Below are 12835 nucleotides of genomic sequence, written 5' to 3'. Positions count from 1 at the left end.
ATTCTGATTGGCTGCCGGCGCTGCTGAGTGCCCGATCACCCCGCCTCCAAGCCCTGACTTTGAGGCGGCAGCGGGCAGCGGGCAGCAGCCTGCTCCCGTTGGCCGCGGCGCACGGCGCTGCCCGGGCGTAAGGCCCGTGTCCTAGTGCCTGCATGCGCCGCCTGGGAGAAGGAGGCGGCTCGGGGCTCTCTCCGGCCTGGGCAGCTCCTGGTAGAGATTTGTAGAGCGCTGTGTCTCTGTGGGATTCGGCAGAGACGACCGGAGGAGCCGGGGCTGGGGAGTTCGCTGTTCAGCGGCCGGCAGTTACGCCCTTCCCAGTCCCTCTCCAGCTGGTCCCCTAAGGCTGCGGGCTGGAGGCCTCTGGGCACGAGTGGGACTGGCAAAGCCAAAGCGTTACCTGCCCACTGGCACTGGTATTTTGGATACCATTCCGTTCCTTCCCGATATCTTTCGGGTAACCGTTGGTTTTCTTTAAATAAAGGTTTTTTTAAAAAGCAAAATACCATCAGCACGTCATATTCCCTGGAACCTCCCATTACAAAAACATTTGCTGTTTGGGTAATGTAAAGACAGATGCATTTTTCATAATTCCTTATTGTTTTAAGCTGATCTGTATTTACTTACTTATTATTCAGTTGTATTAAATTTTACTTTTTTTAATGGTAGGACTTCAGAAAAATACACAATTTCATCCACATTTCAGTATTCTTACTACTATGTGAATGTGAAGTTTTCACATTCACAGCTAAGAAGTTCTGTACTAAGGCCTTCCCCTGTTTCTGGCAGGTCTTATCCCTTTTCTGTTTTTTTATTAAGGCTTTACCATTTTTCAGGGTATGATTTTTCTGCCACCACTGCATGAAATACTGAACTCGGTTAAATTACGTGTGTGAGCTGAGCAACCCAGCTAGAAGAGTACTGAAGTGCTGATTTCAACTTGCAGGAAGAGAAAAGATGAGTGTGGTGATTTCAAGGTGACACAACAAGTCCCACTCCTACATTTGTCACTGTATTTCCACCAGGATGACTGCAGGACCAATCATCTTAAAAAACCCCCCAGAATCTCACTGAGGAGCATCTAATTCTGTGTAGGCATTATTTTCTTGATGCACACCTGGGAGTAAATTTGCAGAAGCTCTCAATGCTTTCTCTTTATATTCACTTTGATGGAAGCCATGCTTTGAATATATCAAACCTTATATAAACTTCCTAAGATTTAAAAAGGGGGCGGGGGGGGGGTTGTTTGGAGCAAGTCCCTATAATCCTTCCTTTCCCATCAGTAAAATATACTACTAATTTCACTCCTTTGAATAGATGAAATATAATTTCTGTGATACTTTTAACATGGTCAAATATTGGGATAGTTTGAAATAGTACGGATTTATTAGTAGACAAGGAAATCTATACATACTCAGGGCACGCTTTACATGAGGTGCAGAGAATGGGACCTGGAGCCCCACATTTAGAGAAAGATAAAAGGAATTAAGGGGTAACTAACTATTCCATACTTCTAACTTTCAAAGTGCTAATCATATGGGAAAAAGGCATCATTAAGTTGCATGTGGGGGAAAAAGAAGCATTAGAATGTCTCTGGTCTTTCACCAGTGGGTTTAGGGTCATCACGGCCTTCATGGTAGTGTTCTGTGGTCCCCTTGAAGTGCTTTGATAACTTAAGATTGAAATACAGTGCAAGCACAGGATGAGATTAATTACTTTCCTCTGACATTTCCTAGCTTAGGACTCACTCCCTTTACAACATTACTATCTTTAAGTTCCTTAATATGTAATTTTATACTAGAAATAATAGAAGTAGCCGCTGACTTATTTTATATTTGAGGTAATCACCAAGCTAGGAAAACAAGGGTGTGATCCAGTTATTTCAGTTTTATCCAGAAGTTCCTTTTGTCTGTTTTGAATTCATGGTACACCTCAGCAGAGTGACAGGAGCACTCAAGTGCAAAAAGTGTCTTCTACCACCCGTAGGAAAAAATGAGATTGACATTCAGCAGCTATGCATGAAAACTGTCCTAAACTAGAAGTAACTGGTATATTTGATAAGGTGTAACCAAAAAAAATTTAAACTGCATGACCTTAAGAACCACAAAGTCAACAAAGATTAGCTAATGCTTGGGTGAGTTTATGTAGACTGCAAAGCAAGATTGTGGATCAAACTGTTGACAAACTAAAGAAAATGGCACAATGTTTACTGTTTACTTGGTAATAAATAAGCAGTGAACATTGTGCCATTTTTTGCTAGAAAAGAGAGTGTATTAATATGGTACAGAAACGGACATTTCAAGAAGAAAACTTCTTTGGTGCCTGCGTAGCACCAGAAGCTCATCCTCTGTTCTGTCCAAGCATTACATCTTCTGCCTTTCTGTTGAGTAAGTCTGTACAGAAATGTGTGACAGAAGATTTAATTTCAACTATTCTTCAATTACTTTGACTTGTAGAAGAATAATTTGTGGCTCTGAGTGAGTGTGTCATTTTTACCCTATGTTTTGCTGTGTGTAATTATTTTATTCATGGTGTTTATTCATATTTGGAGAGGCCTGTATCCTCCCCAGCTCATCATTTAGTCCAGCCTCAAGCTGTATTTTATCCCTTTAATCCATTTATAACTTAAAAAAAAAAATAATCAAAGCATCTGCACTATGGGATCATTTTTACTATTCTGCTCTGAACTCTCCAGTCAGTCAGTATCCTTGACTACCTAGGCATCTGAAATAAAAAATAATTTTCTGAAAGCAACCTCTGAAGAACTATATAAAAAGCAATTTACACATCTATTTTCTGTAAATGTTGATCTTCAGATACAGCCAAAACTTCACATTGACTATTAAAATGACAAACTCCTCTCTCTTCAGTGTATTTCTTCAGGATTGCATGCTGCTCTCTCTCTTTGTACAAGGGAGTATGAAAGCGTAAAATAACTGCTCTTTTCCAGAAAGCCTTGCATAGCTCAGCTTGTGTCAAGCCAGTGAATATAATTAGAGATTCAGAGACTGTAAAAAAACACTAAGGAGAGTGGAGGGGGGAGTAGCTGTAGGCATGCAGGAGAGCTGTGGAAAAGGGAAGCCTGAGCATCCCAGGAAAACATCACAGTAAAAGGGTCAGCAAAGGCCAGGTGCTACAGCAGGCACTTTGTATCATTCCGTCTGCAAGGAGCTTTGCCTTCCCTGCTGTCTGAGAGGTGGGAGGGAAAGCGCTATTTTATTCCTCCTTACAACTCCATCCGAAGTCAAAAATTAGTTTCTTCACATAAGGCAGTCCCTTCATGAGTGTCTGTTACATAGACAAATGTTTCCAAACCTTATCATAATTAAACACACCAAAGCACTCCATAACTGCTTATATAAAGCATGAAAGAAAAGAAAACAAAAAAAACCCCACACTTGGCCATCAGGAAGGTATCAAACGCCTTGCTTGTGAAGTCAAAAATGTTGCTGAGCTTCCAAACACAGTCCTGGGATGAGTAACATTATTTAGGTCCCTATTTCTGAAAATTGTTTGCAGTCCTACTGGAAGCACGTTTGGAGCAGGCTCTAAGGCTGCACTAGCTGGATCACTTTTTTTCTGAAGGCTTTGTACTGCCTGCCCCCAGTTGTCAAGAACGTGTAATTTTGTTTGAGAGTAATTTTATTAGTTCCAGTCTAATCATTCCTCTGCCAGAATGGGACTTCACTATTTTCATTTTTTTGGTTCTGATCTACTGGATCTGGCCAGGATGAAGCTAACTCTTCATAGCAGCCCTTTGGTGCTAAGTTTTGGGTCTGTGGCTAAAGGAAGTGGTGTTGGTAAGACAATAATTGTGTGGCTATTGCTGAACAGTGATTGCAAACACAAGGCTTTTGCTTTTTTCCTCACTGAACTGCTCATCCCCCACTCCAGTGAGTATGAGTAGGCTGGACCTGTGCAAGAAATTAGGAGGAGACCAATGAGACATCTGACCTGAATTGAGCAAACGGATGTTCCATGTGGTACAGCGTTGTGCTCAGCAATAAAACCTGGCACAGAGGAAGAAGATGAGGGGTTTTTTTCTTTCATGTTGGCCATTACTTGGAGACTTCTCTTGTGGGAAATAGTGAGTCATTGTCTTTTCATCACTTAGTTCTCATAGGATTGTTTTCCCCCTTCTGTCACTTACTCAAGTGTCTTTATCTTGATTCCTCAGTTTTCTTACCTTTTCTCATCCTGTTCTCTCCCCTGTCCTGGAGTGCATGTAGATGCTTGGCTGCTGGCAGGACTCAACCTGCACCAGGTTATTTCTGCTGTATAACCTTATTGTTTCTGAAGCCTTCTGATCACTGAAATATGTCTGACTCATTTATAAAGACAGGCCCCAACTTCAACCGCTGTGTCTGTGGATGGAGGAATAAGCAATTACTAGGACAACAATCACAATGTCAATCCTTTTTCCATCACATGTGGGAATGCAGAAGTGAGAACAAAAGTAATTTTTGATTATTTAGGACTCAGGGTACAATGCTCAGGAATCTTATCTAATAGAATTGTATTACCATTCGAGCGAAGGATGAGAATTTCCTTGAAAAGGAATGAGCAATTCTGCAGGGGGAAAATGGGCTACTGAAATAAACAAATCAATATGATTCTAACAGAAGCCATCCATTGTTTATATAAAGCCACAGTTATAGTTTCTAGCACAACTGTTCACGTTTGCAGGAGTCTCTCGATTGGCTAAGTCATTTGTCTATCAGGCACACATCCTTCAGGGCACCTAATGGGTCAAGTGTCCATCACCATGTTGTGTGTCTTCTGAGTTTTGCATTTCTTGTAGACATTTTCTCAAGCTCTTGCTCATTATTCTTAGACCTGTTGTTGTTCCTGTAGCCTTGACAAATCCTTGAGAATTCTGAAATACAAGACAGCAGGTGTCTTCTTATCTACAAACAGTTTGGTTAGTACAAAGAATAGCCTAAATTATTCAAATACATTGCTACACAATTCTTGTCCCTTTCACTACTCACCACTGTCTTCAGTTTTCAGCACCTGTTGAAACTGTCTGGATTGACTTCTGCTCCAAACTCTTCTCTCTCTCTGTTTTGTAGAAATAGTTCTGTAGCTCCTCCTTGGGTTGGGAAAGAACTGAGTGTCACCAATGTGCTGAACAAGTGCCACAACTCACGTCATGCCTCTCTTGCACAGATCAAACTGCTTCACTAAACATGGCAAGAATTATTAACCTTGCCTTGACAGACAGAAAACAAAGGTGCAGAGTTACGTCGTTTGCGCGGGGTTGTGCACATGCTGTTGGCATGTCGGCGAATAGGCTGTAAGCGCACCCTAAATTCTGGTCTAGCATCCTCCTGCTTGACACTACTAATATCTAACTAATCATAGACAATTCCCCTGGGGGCTCCCACACATGTCAGTATGGAAGGCTCAAGGATCTCCCCCCTGGATGCTGATCCTCCTGAGGCATGTATGGCTGCTTGTTGTGTCCCTTTCGATCTGCCTTTGAAGGAAAGGAAGCAACCACTGCCTGTGACCCCATGCATTCCTGCCAGCTTGCACAAATGGATGACTGCAGTCGGGTACATTGGAGGTGATACAGAAGCACATTCATCTTTAACAGAGACCACTGAAAGATGTGCTGTAAGCATCACTGCAACCTAACCTCTGTCCTGCTTGAGCCGATTAAATTGTTTTAAAATGTTTGAACACAGCACTCACTGTGATCAATGTCATTCTGTTGATTATATCAGTGGGAATGAAGAATAAAACCCCATTTACTGAACAACAAATATTGGCTGTGTTTCCGAAACAGGCCAAGGGCTTATTGAACAGAATATTGATTGAGCCAAGAAAACATTGAACAGTTATAAAAGTTTAAACATATTCTCATTCAAACCTGCCTTCAGTGCCAGGAATTAAAATTCTCCCATCTCCTGAGGATGGGAGATACATTTCCATAATGTTGTATAAGCTTTCAATGCTTAACATCTGCATTCAATGGTGGAATTATTCATTGCAAATGATTTAGGTGAGATACATGGTGTTTTCTGCACCAAGCGTACAAATTACACACAAACAAGCTGTGATTTAACGAATGTTTCTCATTTGCGATTGTTTAATGTGATAAATATTGTAGGATTAATCTGTGTTTTCTTTTTTATAACATGGTATAAAACCTATATAACTGTAGTCTGAGAGTTAGTTTGTATGTTACTCTATAATGTTCTTAAGCCTAAGGAATGCAGGGTTCAGGGAAGACATTCCTCTGCCCAAGAAATCACCCATCACCGAAAGAAAAGAGGGTGCCACCCATGGGAGATGGGGCTGAGCAACGCCATCATCGGCCATCAGCCAAGCGCTCAGCACCCCATATCCATCATCTCAGTCTCATCAAGAACATACATCTCAATACCTGGTTCCTGCAAACCCAGACATAAGTTTATGTCTCCCCAGAAAAACTATTCACCAAAACCACATCCAGAAAAGAAACCAGATGAACATGAATCCAAGACCATACACACAAAAGAACCGATGAAGTAATCGGTTGCACAAGCCCAGGAACTGTATAAAAACCGGACCCTGCACTCCCCGAATTTGTGAACCAAAGGGGGATTCTGTGGCACAGGGCACAGGATCTGCAGTTCACCCAGGGTCGATTCCCGGGATCGGAACTGCACTCTGGTTGTGGTTTTATCGGGGTTTTTCTATTTCTCAGACACTTGATTTTTTAATTTTGATTAATAAATTTTGTGATAGATAAGAATTGTTATGGAGTTACAAGTTGTTGGTTATAGAGTTGTAATGTTTAGGTAAATTTAGTTCAAGAGTTATAATGCTGTTTGGCAGTTTTGTCCACTCTGTATCCCTTACCCCAAAATCCCACTTACCTGATTTCGTCGCCTTTCTGTCGGGTCAAGCCGTTGCTGCTCCCTGGCATCACTGCTCTCCATTTCTGCTGCTCTACCTGCCTGCACCCAGCCTGTCCCACTGGCTCATACCCTGCTTGCTCCTACTTCCTGTCGGATCCACTTCCTACTTTCTACTGACAACCGGCCTGTCAGTCAGGCTGCTGCTGCCACCCTTATGGGAATTAAAAGAGCCTAGCTGCATGATGGGACCATATCAACACCAAGAACCCCTGGCTGAAACGAGCCAACTCAAAATTTAAATCTGCCAAGGACAGCACTGGACTGACCATACCCAAGGGTATTTATGCCGAGGCTATTCATAGAGAAGCTCTTGTATCTCACCATAACTTACAAAGTACTTAAAGAGCAAGACACCCCTGGACTCCATGAGCCAAGAGAGTTCTTTGGAACCCCTGTGAGGCGAGAACTCCCACTCTGCAGCGCAGGCAGCAAAGTGGATTGCACCTCCTCCTCAGCGGTGTGGACGAAAGGGAGCAGCGGCGGCGTAGGCCACCCCTCGAGACCCCTGCTTATTAATAGTGTCTCCTGCCATTTGTACAAAATTTGTTATTAGTATTTTTAATTCACGGATTCAGCTTATCATTTATAACATTTAACAAAGAGCTGGGCAAGCCAGTGTTAGCCTACAAGGTACTTTTGAAGTGGTTAGAATAAATATTTGGACTTCATGATTGAACAACATCTGCCTGGTCCCCCAAATCAGATGAAATTCCAATGATTCCTCAGCTAGAAAAGATTGGTTTCATTACAATTATGTGTCTATGTCTTAATTAGAAAACTGCTCATAAACATTTACAGTTGGCTGAAAGAATTACTGTATGCAAGGAGTGAAAGGCCATGTTCAGAATGGTACAAGTGCTGTGGCAGTTCTGGTTATTCTATGGGGTTAAAGAGCAGAAGAAGTGTTTGCCATGAGAAAACAGGACATTGTTTTTCTGGGCTCTGGTTGTAAAGACTTACACTTTTCTAAGCTAAGCTCACTGCTGTGAAGAACAAAACCAAAACAGAGCTATGTCTGAGCTACTATTTCCCTTCCTCTTTCAATCCTTTGCTTCTCTTGTCTGTGGCAATCTTTACGGAAGCCAAGTGTTGCTGGGTCTGTCCTGCAAAGTGGGATATAAATATAGCCAGAGCAGCAGTATTTCTTCCAAATAACTTCCAAATAAATAAAAAAGGCTTTCAAATAACTGAGACTGCATGTCATGGGTTGAAACAGAATCTCCCTGCAAGAACCTTAGAATTCTCTGGAAGGGACACGGACTTTTGGGATGGCAGGTTTTGGATTAACATGCGGTTCTGACCATTCAGAAAACAGAAGGCTACTTTTGGTAATACCCATATAAAAGCTGAAGCTGGGTTGGAGACTTCCTCTTTCTCCCCTGTCTGGAGAGCAGGTAGCACGTGGGCTGGTTGAGGAGAGCCCGGCTTAGGCCCTGGCTGCCCCCAAGGCGGCCGGGGGCCGGCAGGGGCCTCCGGGAGCTGCTGTCCGCAGAGGAGGCCGGGCTGGCCATGTGTCCGGGGCCGTGGCGGGGGTTGGGGCCGTGGCGGGGGCTGGGGTGGGTCGTAGCAGGACCGTGCCCCGGACCCCCCTGGATGCCAGCAACCTGGCCCGGGGGAAGGGTAGGATCTCTTCCCCCCCCCTTCCCCACTCTACGCTGGGCCTTACAGAGCAGCTGCAAAGGGCTCACACCATCAGATGGAGGGATGGAAGACAAGTTATCCATCAGCCTTCCCCCCCACCAGCATGGCTTTGAAACATTTGCAGCTGCTGGGGGCAGAGATCACCTGACCACCGCAGACCTGGGCAAGCTTTAACTCTTTCCTGACACAGATTGAGACTTTAAAACTCTAACCTGTGATAAATAAGAATTGTGATGAAGTTATAAGTTGTTGGTTATAGAGTTGTAATGTTTTGTTAAATTTAGTTCAAGAGTTATAATGCTGTTTGGCAGTTTTGTCCACTCTGTATCCCTTACCCCAAAATCCCACTTAGCCTTTCCATCGAGTCAAGCTGTTGCTGCTCCCTGGCATCACTGCTCTCTGGCATCACCGCTCCCTGGCATCACTGCTCTCCATTTCTGCTGCTGCTTTACCTGCCTGCACCCTGCCTGCACCCAGCCTGTCCCATTGGCTTGTGCCCTGCTTGCTCCACTTCCTGTCAGATCCTCTTCCTACTTCCTGCTGACAACCGGCCTGTCAGTCAGGCTGCTGCTGCCACCCTTATGGGAATTAAAAGAGCCTAGCTGCATGATGGGACCATATCAACACCAAGAGCCCCTAGCCAAAACGAGCCAACTCAAAGTTTAAATCTGCCAAAGACAGCACTGGACTTAGCATACACAAGGGTATTTATGCCAAGGGTTTTTGTGATAAATAAGAATGGTGATGAAGTTATAAGTTGTTGGTTATAGAGTTGCAATGTTTTGTTAAATTTAGTTCAAGAGTTATAATGCTGTTTGGCAGTTTTGTCCACTCTGTATCCCCTACCCCAAAATCCCACTTAACCTTTCCATCAAGTCAAGCTGTTGCTGCTCCCTGGCATCACTGCTCCCTGGCATCACTGCTCCCTGGCATCACCGCTCTCCATTTCTGCTGCTGCTTTACCTGCCTGCACCCAGCCTGTCCCATCGGCTTGTGCCCTGCTTGCTCCACTTCCTGTCAGATCCTCTTCCTACTTCCTGCTGACAACCGGCCTGTCAGTCAGGCTGCTGCTGCCACCCTTATGGTAATTAGAAGAGTCCAGCTGCATGATGGGACCATATCAACACCAAGAACCCCTAGCCAAAACGAGCCAACTCAAAGTTTAAATCTGCCAAGGACAGCACTGGACTTAGCATACACAAGGGTATTTATGCCGAGGGTTTTCATAAGCTTTTGTATCTCACCATAACTTACAAAGTACTTAAAGAGCAAGACACCCCTGGACTCCATGAGCCAAGAGAGTTTTATGGAACCCCTGTGAGGCAAGAACTCCCACTCTGCAGCACGAGCAGCAAAGTGGATTGCACCTCCTCCTCAGCGGTGTGGGCGAAAGGGAGCAGCAGCGGCATAGGCCACCCCTCGAGACCCTGTTTATTAATAAAGGCATTTAAAGGAGGAAGCTGTGTCTCCTGCCATTTATAACATAACCCTTCTCAGAGATGAAAGAAAATGCCAAATTGGAGACATGTAAAGGGACAATATGGAGATCTCAAAAGTCAGTGAAGGAAGAGTGAGTTTTTAAGTGGTAGAGATGATGAGTTGCCTTGGTTCTAGGCTGAAAATCTCCTGTGGATTTTGGTAACAGGATTATCTTTTAAATTGTGGACAATATAATTTGGGCAGATGATTTGTGGATTTGAACAAAGGCATCTGTGATGAACTGAGTGAATATTTTAGTGCCCCCATGAGAGGTTGAACAAAGAGAGGTGAGAAGAAGCCCTCTGCCAGTGAAAAAGTGAGAAGACCATTTCTGTTCCCTGAGTTGAAAAAGATCCTTTGTTTCATGAAACAGCTCATTTTAAAAAGGTACCACCCCAATTTGTGAAATCCATGGCCCGTGGGTAGTCACAGGAAAGGCTATGTGATATGGGAAGTTCCACAAATGCAGATTTTCCTGGCAGGCTGCTTTTGTGTGAAAGTTACCAAACCACAGAGTGACTTCTCTCTCTCCAAGACTGAATGAAAGACTGTTTTATAATTGGTACTGACCTGGAGTTCTGAGTTTTGCCTCTTTACATTGTTTGTAGAAAATGAACAGTTTGTAGTGGGAGAAAGGGTTGGTTTTAGAAACCAGTTTGTGTTTTTCTTATTTTCCTCTCTTAGTGTATTTATAAATGATAAGCTGAATCCATGAATTAAAAATATTAATAACAAATTTATTAATCAAAATAAAAAAAATCAAGTGTCTGAGAAATAGAAAAACCCCGATAAAACCACAACCAGAGTGCAGTTCCGATCCCGGGAATCGGCCCTGGGTGAACTGCAGATCCTGCGCCCTGTGGCACAGAATCCCCCTTTGGTTCACAAATTCGGGGAGTGCAGGGTCCGGTTTTTATACAGTTCCCGGGCTTGTGCAACCGATTACTTCATCGGTTCTTTTGTGTGTATGGTCTTGGATTCATGTTCATCTGGTTTCTTTTCTGGATGTGGTTTTGGTGAATAGTTTTTCTGGGGAGACATAAACCTATGTCTGGGTTTGCAGGAACCGGCATTGAGATGTATGTCCTTGATGAGATTGAGATGATGGATATGGGGTGCTGAGCGCTTGGCTGATGGCCAGTGATGGCGTTGCTCAGCCCCATCTCCCATGGGTGGCACCCTCTTTTCTTTCGGTGATGGTTGATTTCTTGGGCAGAGGAATGTCTTCCCTGAACCCTGCATTCCTTAGGCTTAAGAACATTATAGAGTAACATACAAACTAACTCTCAGACTACAGTTATATAGGTTTTATACCATGTTATAAAAAAGAAAACACAGATTAATCCTACAATATTTATCACAGTGTGTGTTAATAAAATCTATCTGGTTTTGTTTCTAAGTTGAGCCTGCTTTTGCCTTCTTCTCCCAAAATCCTATCTCTCAGTTAGCAAACAAATTCAGCAAATGTAAAATGTAATAGATGTACTGTATTAAATTCGTGCATTAAAAATTGTGTGTATAAAACTTTGCAGTGGGATGTAAAAACCCCGGATTCCTGGAAACAATTTGAGGGCGTCTCTTTACATTCCACAGTCTTTTCTTAGTCCAAAGGTGCTACCTCGACATCCGCAGGAGAGATAACCGGGAAATGGCCCATAAATGATGGGCTGACCACATCTTCACAGTTAATCAGAAGATCCAATATCGATCTGGGCGGAGGGCAGCAGGAACCTTCCGACAGAAGATTCAGAGACTTTTCATTCAGACTTCTTTTCAACTCCTCAGGAAACTCTTTCAAACGTTCCTCGTGGGATACCAGACATTTCAATGATTGTATTATTTGCATGATGTCATGTTCTTCGGGTGAATCCATGTTCTTTGTTACTGTCTTGTTTATGCCTCAGGGTAGAAAAATGGTATAAAACACCTACCCTGAGACCCCGAATTTGTGGGCAGTACTCCAGAGAAGCACCCTTTGCTGCTCCCGAGTTGTCCACACAGCATTCGATCGATGTTGTCTGAGTTTATCGTGGCGTTTTCCGAAATTGCTTTTCAAATTTGTTAAACAAATCTTTGATTTTGGGAATTGGCTCTGATCATTTATAACATAAAACCACCACATAAATGGTGGCGAAACCCAGGATAAGCAAACCTAAACCACAACACTGCAGCATTAGCAAGGATGGTAGGGTAACACAGGGCATGGGCTCCTTCTCTACACACCAGGAAGTCCTCAAGCATGCTGCTGTGTTCTCAGGTATTTTTGTATAGCAGGTACCTGTATATATTTTTGTAAAGCAGGTACTCTGGCCTGTAAGTCAGAGTTATGTGGTATTTACACCTATGTGTTGTAGAATTGATTTATATCCTACCCAAAAAAGGGTGTGCTGTGACTCCTTCCCCTTTGCAAAGCTTGACGGAATTCACGGCCACAGGGTCGGTGGGCGGCATAGCTTTACAGATGTGTCCTGATTGTCTCGGTACTCTGACTCCTAATGACTGTGAAGTACAAAATGAGGAGTTAAACCTGTCTGGGCTCATAGGCTTCAATTTTCTATGTCTGGTCTGTCACTTCTGAGATGCAAGGGACAGTTGCATTTGTACATGGAGTTCTGAATTTCTGTCCTTCCTCTTTCTGTCCCCACCCATCAGTTGCCTTCGGTAAGATCTCTTCAAGGAAGTGGAAGGAAATTTCATACATGAAGAATACTTTAAAATTAAGATAGCGTCTGTGTGAAGGTGGCTGAAAAATTGGGGTGCAAAAAAAAAAAAAAAATCAAAAGGGATAAAAGACCTGGCAGCAAGTGCTG

General features: G+C 43.3%; 1 long non-coding RNA gene across 2 annotated transcripts; it reads right to left on the bottom strand.

Annotated features, from left to right (window-relative positions):
- Positions 1-2474: 2474 nt before the first annotated feature.
- LOC136284721 (uncharacterized) lies at positions 2475-9635 on the bottom strand. Of its 2 annotated transcripts, none has more exons than XR_010719267.1 (4): positions 8882-9635; positions 6864-8008; positions 4989-5089; positions 2475-4873 (listed from the first exon to the last, which is right to left on the bottom strand). It is a non-coding gene; the product is annotated as an uncharacterized lncRNA (long non-coding RNA). The 2 variants fall into 2 exon arrangements; XR_010719268.1 differs by having other exon boundaries at positions 9510-9635.
- Positions 9636-12835: the final 3200 nt, after the last annotated feature.

This window comes from Chamaea fasciata, unplaced genomic scaffold, assembly GCF_029207755.1.
Source record: "Chamaea fasciata isolate MVZ Bird 193981 ecotype frontalis unplaced genomic scaffold, bChaFas1.0.hap1 SCAF_2, whole genome shotgun sequence".
Lineage (NCBI taxonomy): Eukaryota > Metazoa > Chordata > Aves > Passeriformes > Sylviidae > Chamaea > Chamaea fasciata.
Note: the sequence above shows the minus strand (reverse complement) of the source record. Positions and strands in the feature narration are given on the sequence as shown.